This window comes from Cricetulus griseus, chromosome 3, assembly GCF_003668045.3.
Source record: "Cricetulus griseus strain 17A/GY chromosome 3, alternate assembly CriGri-PICRH-1.0, whole genome shotgun sequence".
Classification (NCBI taxonomy): domain Eukaryota; kingdom Metazoa; phylum Chordata; class Mammalia; order Rodentia; family Cricetidae; genus Cricetulus; species Cricetulus griseus.
The window spans coordinates 160,392,583-160,398,582 of NC_048596.1; positions in this window are offsets into that span (position 1 = coordinate 160,392,583).

Below are 6,000 nucleotides of genomic sequence, written 5' to 3' on the forward strand. Positions count from 1 at the left end.
GGGTCAGAGAACAAGGCTACAGAGACGTGACTTAGAGGTCAGGGTCCAGGGGTGAGATAGAGAAATAGGATTTAGAAAAGGCTCTGAAATGTAGGGTGCAGAAATATGGAGTGCAAAGTTGGTTTGGAGAACAGAGATGTGTACAAAGATGATGGTGCAGAGGGCTGAGGTCTAGAAATGGGCCAGTGAGGGACAGGTTGTCAGAGAAATGAGAGTGGGGATAGGAGGCACACGGGAGAGAACCAGGACAGAGCTCATGGGGTGGGTTCCCTAGGGTAGGACTCCAAGGGTGGGGTGTGATATATGGAGAGCTAAGAGGTAGGGAACTTGAGCGGCATTGGAGGAGGTGTTTCTGCGCGGGCCAAATGACACCCTCCATGCAGCCAGTGACAGGGACCAGACACAGGAGTTGCCTGAGGGGTGCAGCTCAGATCTTCACAGAGCCAGACTCGCTCCCTATGGGGTAAATATTCCCTACCCCGATGGAGCAGGGCAAGAGGAAGTCTGAAGAACATTTGGGATTCTCAGGGTTCTGGGAGTGTGACGCTTACAGCGATGACCTCCAGCCGCTGTCGATAGAGGGCGCTCTCCGCCATGACCCTGTAGGGAGAGTGCCGGGCTGAAGGGGCGTTTTCTAGGGATCCCATCCCTCAGCAGGCGGGCTTCTGAAGGTCCTTTCCTAATTAAGATCCCTGAGCTGCCGAGAGAAAAGAGCCCAGAGCTTTGCCTCTGTTTGCCCCTCTACACCAGAGATGACAGACCATGGTCATCAAGCTAAAACTGGGTCTCCCATCTTTCTCCGCCTCAGTTTCACCTGTGAAACCGGCAGGGTTAGCTTTATCCCTATCGTGCAAGAATGCAATTAAAGGGTTCTGGAGAGATGGCTCAGAGGTTAAGAGCACTGACTGCTCTTCCAGAGGACCCTAAGTTCAATTCCCAGCAACCACAGGGAGGCTCACAACCATCTGTAGTGATATCTGGTGCCCTCTGCTGGTGTGCAGGCGTACATGCAGGCGGAACACTATACATAATAAATTAATTTTAAAAATCCTTTAAAAAAAGAATGCAATTAAAGCAATTTCCACATTTAATATAATTTATACTTAACTACAGTAACTATTCTTACAGGCTCCCACAGACATTCTCAAGTCCTGCCAGGCTCCAAATACGCTGGTCTCTTGCTAGTCCCATGCCTTCTCTGAACCATAGCTCCCACCCGTAAGCACTAGGGTGAGGGTATGAGGGAATTCGAGGGAGAGAAGTGATCATTAAACCACTGCCATGGTGCCTCCAGAGTTGTCTCTTTTTCACTTGTCTACTGGGGGGGGGGGGGACAAGGGTCACTGGGCCATCCTGCCTAGCTGTGGACTTTGAGCTTCAAGGAGGGGGATTTGAGGTTTAAGGTTCAACCTGATATTTCCCCACCACTGTTGTCCTAACTGGAATGGGTCAGCATCCTGCTTTCCCACCACCCCCCAGGGGACCCCAGTATCTTTATTTAGGGGGCAGGCATCGTCAAAATAACATGTTCACTGACCAGCACAGGTGTGGGGCTGTGTTAGCTCCACTTCAGCCAATGGTTAGGAAGGGGTATCTACCAGCCTGTCCTCCATGCCAGACAGGGTGGGCACAAAGATCTTTAAGTGGTTTATTAATTTAAATCCTAACACATCAGGGAGAGAATCCCAGCACCACTGTCCACATTCCAGCCAAGTCCTCTCAGATCCTCCCACCACACCCTGAAGGCATAACAGTGCTATTTATAGTGTCCTAAGTGCCCTGCAGGGCTTCCGCTGAACCACAGCCACCTCTGTTCAGGCTCCACCCCTCACCATTTGCTGGCGGCAGTTCACTCTCCCATCTGACATTCCAGCTAAGAACAGACCAGGCCAAAGTAGCCACAAGCCACGTGCCTGTCAGGCTTTGAAATGCCCTATCTGTAGAAACACTTAATCTTCCCCATGATCCTATGAGGCAAATAGTATAATATTCCCATTTCCCAAAGGAGAAACTGAGACTCTGAGGAATAACAAAAGGATTTGTCCAAGGACAATGCCCAGTGAGTAGATGCAGAGAACCAGCTTAAACCTGTCCTCTCAGCTCTGCTGTGGCAGCAGGGTAGCCTGGTGTATGCAGTAGTGACAGGAGCCTGTCTCAACCAAGGTAATAGTCGAAGACCATACAAGGTTGTCCTCTGACCATACTCACACATATGCAAGCATATGAATACTCCCACAACCTAGCATACACTCATATGCACACACACTCTTACACATATACACTCACACGAGACACACTCACACTGTACACACGCTCCCACACATATACTCACATACTGCATTCCCATGCATACTCACAGACACACACACACACACACACACACACACACACACACACACACACACACAGAGCACAAGACTTGTCCAAAGTCAAAAAGGCAAATGTGAACATGAAGCATGCTGGCGACACACAGTTCAGAGCCTCCAGGGACCTTCCTTTGGATAGCCAAGGGAGGCCAGATACCCACTTAGAGGTGGGGACTTCAACTAGGGCAGGGGCTGAAGGTCACCTGACAGGTGTCCCTAGGGAAGTCTAGATTCTGGTTCATCCCTCTGTCCCTGGGGGAGGGCTGAAGTCCCCTCAGCTGTCCCACTCCTAAGATGCTATCTCCCTAACTCTTCCTTTGGGGGGGGGTAGATCGGGTTCCCGTTGCTAAGCAACCAGGTTTGTACTTGGTGAATAATGCAATGGAGGTCCTAGGAGAGTGAAAGACGGAATTGGGGTCCCTAGTAGAGAGGAGCCCTCTATCTGGAAGTTTCTATAATCCCTTGGAGCCTTTCTGGCCACCTCGTTCCCTGCAAGGGATGGAACCAGATACATACTAGGCAAGAGCTGGCAACTGAGAGAAGATTGAGAAGCTTTTTACTTTGAAAAGCCCTCAGCTAAGGTGAAGTATTCGCACCTTCCTCCACATCACCTACTCCAAGACCGCGCCTCAGCCATAACCTCCTTGGTACAGACAAGGAGCAGAGAGGTGGCCATCGCCTCCCTACGACTTGGCCAATCTTTAGAAGCTGGATCGCTTCCTTCCTTCCTGGATTCTCTAGCATTCTCCTGAGCTCTGCAAACTTGAGGAGTTTGGTGGCAAGGACTAAACTTGTATGCACATTCTTGGACCCTGACATTCTCTGCCCCCCTAACTGCAATAGACCCAACTCTCTGGGGAAGTGGCTCTCAAGGAGCCTCAGGTTTGGCCGCCAGCAGCCCTTGCTCTCCCCTAGGCTCCTTAGGAGAGCCCAGCTGGGGCTCCCAGGCTAGGCCGGCGCCCCCACCCCCTCCCCGCCTTTCCATTCAACCCCTGCCCCAGACACTTACATGGGTGTGGCTGTGGCCGGGGACAACACCGGGGTCTGCAGAGCCATCTCTGCCCAGTAGCCCTCTCACGCGTGCGTGTGAGCCGAAGCGCCCAGTCTGGTCTTGTGGGAGGGGGCTGCGGGGCGGAGCGGGAGAGCAGGTCCGGCTGGTTTGGGCGGGAGGCGCGGCCTGGCTGGGACTGGGGCAGTGCTGGGGAACGCTATCAACTTCTCAGGATGAATTATTTACCAGCCTCCGGCTTCTACGCTGCACTCCGCTACCTCCCAGTTCATGCACACAGCCACGCCGGTGCTCCAGCAGGTGGGGGACAGCGGCCAAGCACTGACCCCGTGCCTGCATTAGGCACTCAGGCAGGAAAGTTTTAGTAAAAGCCCAGGGCCACTCACTGGCTCCCTTCTAGGACCCTGGAGCAGGAGGGAAGGAAAGCTCTCTAACTCAGCTTCTGGAGACCATGGAAACCCAGAAGCCCGGGATGAAGGTCACTGTGGGCAACTGGCACCAGGTTTCAAGGCCTCAGTTTGTCTCGCTGTGAGATGGGAGAATACGTTCAAATGGCCTCCAGATCTGAAGACCCCGTTGTATAACGTTTAGAGATGGGGTACTGAGGGTGCCTTTCCTTTGAATTCTTGAGTACTGCCATGACAGATTTACACAACCAGAACAGGTTTGATCTTCACCCTAAGAGAGCAGCCCGCGTCTGTTTCTTAGGGGCTTCAGAGGAACTCTGAGCAAGGACCTTCCCCACCAGCCTGAGTGGCAAGCTCACCCACACCCAAGCCTTTCCGGTCCAGACCGCCTCAGGGCTCAATGCACACCTGCGGTGTGTAAAACAGAGGTCTCCTGCATGCACAGGCTCTGCCACGTTGGACGGGGGCTGTCATCAAGACCTGTCATCTCCTATGTCCTAAGACTATGGTTTGATTGAACTTGAGCCAGGCAAGGTGACCTGACTTGGGATCCCACTACCAGGGAGGTTGAGGGAGAATGGCAAAGTCAAGCCTTACCTGGGTTACAGAATGGATTAAAAATCAGCCGGAGCAGCCGGGCGTTGGTGACGCACACCTTTAATCCCAGCACTCAGGAGGCAGAGGCAGGCAGATCTCTGTGAGTTCGAGACCGGCCTAGTCTAAAAGAGCTGGTTCCAGGACAGCCTCCAAAGCCACAGAGAAACCCTATCTCAACCCTCCCCCGTGCCGCCCCCCCAAAAATGAGCCTGTGTGCTAATGGCACATGCCTTTAGTCCTAGCACTCCAGCCGCAGAGGCAGGAGGATCTCAGTGTTCGAGGCCAGCCTGATCTACAGAGTGAGTTCCAGGACAAGCTCCAGAGCTACACATAGAAACCCTGTCTCAAAAGAAACCAAAAATAAACACACAAACAAATAAACAAAGGGGGACTGTCAACATGTAGTTCAGTGGTAGAGTGCTTGTCTAGCATACACGAGGCCTTAGGTTTAATTTCTAGGATAGGAAGATAAAAAGTTGAATTTGAGTGTCTAGATCATTTTGGAAATATATCTTCATGATGAGAAGAGAGAACATATATGAGTGTATATATGAATACATATTTGTGTGTGTTGGAGAGGAGCATGGCAGGCAAACTCTACCACAGAGCCAGGCCCCAGCCCGTGCTTCATGCATGTCTGTTCTTCTGAACATGGAGGGAAGTTGGGTGTCCATTTTTTGTCCATTTCCACCTTATTTTCTGAGACAGGGCCTCTCACTGAACCAGAGGGTCATCCACTTGCCTAGCTAACTGACCAGTAAGGCTCAGGAACACACTTGTCTCTGTCTCCACAGTGCTGGGATTAGAGACATGTTCCTGCACACACTACACACAGGCTCCCACACATACCACACAGGCTCCCACACACACCACACAGGCTCCCACACACACCACACAGGCTCCCACACACACCACACAGGCTCCCACACACACCACACAGGCTCCCACACACACCACACAGGCTCCCACACACACCACACAGGCTCCCACACACACCACACAGGCTCCCACACACACCACACAGGCTCCCACACACACCACACAGGCTCCCACACACACCACACAGGCTCCCACACACACCACACAGGCTCCCACACACACCACACAGGCTCTCACAAACACAGGTTCCAGCATAGACTTTTGTTGTTGTTGTAATTGTTTTTTGTTTTCAAGATAGGGTTTCTTTGTGTATCACTGCTATCCTGGAACTGGCTCTGGAGACCATGCTGGTCTCACACTCACAGAGATCCACCTGCCTCTGCCTCCCGAGTGCTGGGATTAAAGGCATGCACCACCAACGCCCAGCTGGCAAATGATTTTTTAAAAACATTTTCCATTTGTAGAAGTTAGCACACTCAAACTGGCAGACAGCCCTCACTTCTATCTAGGTCAAGACCGTTTCCAGCTCGGTGGTGGTGGCAGATACACACTTGGGAGGCAGAGGCAGGTGGATCCCTAAGTGTGAGACCAGCCAGTTCTACAGAGTTAGTTCCAGGACAGCCAGGGCTACACAAGGAAACCCTGTCTTGAAAAACCAGGAAAAAAAAAAAAAAAGAGCATCTCCAACACCCCAGAAGGAAGTCCTATTCCCACGGCAGCCACCCTCATAGCTCCCACCCCA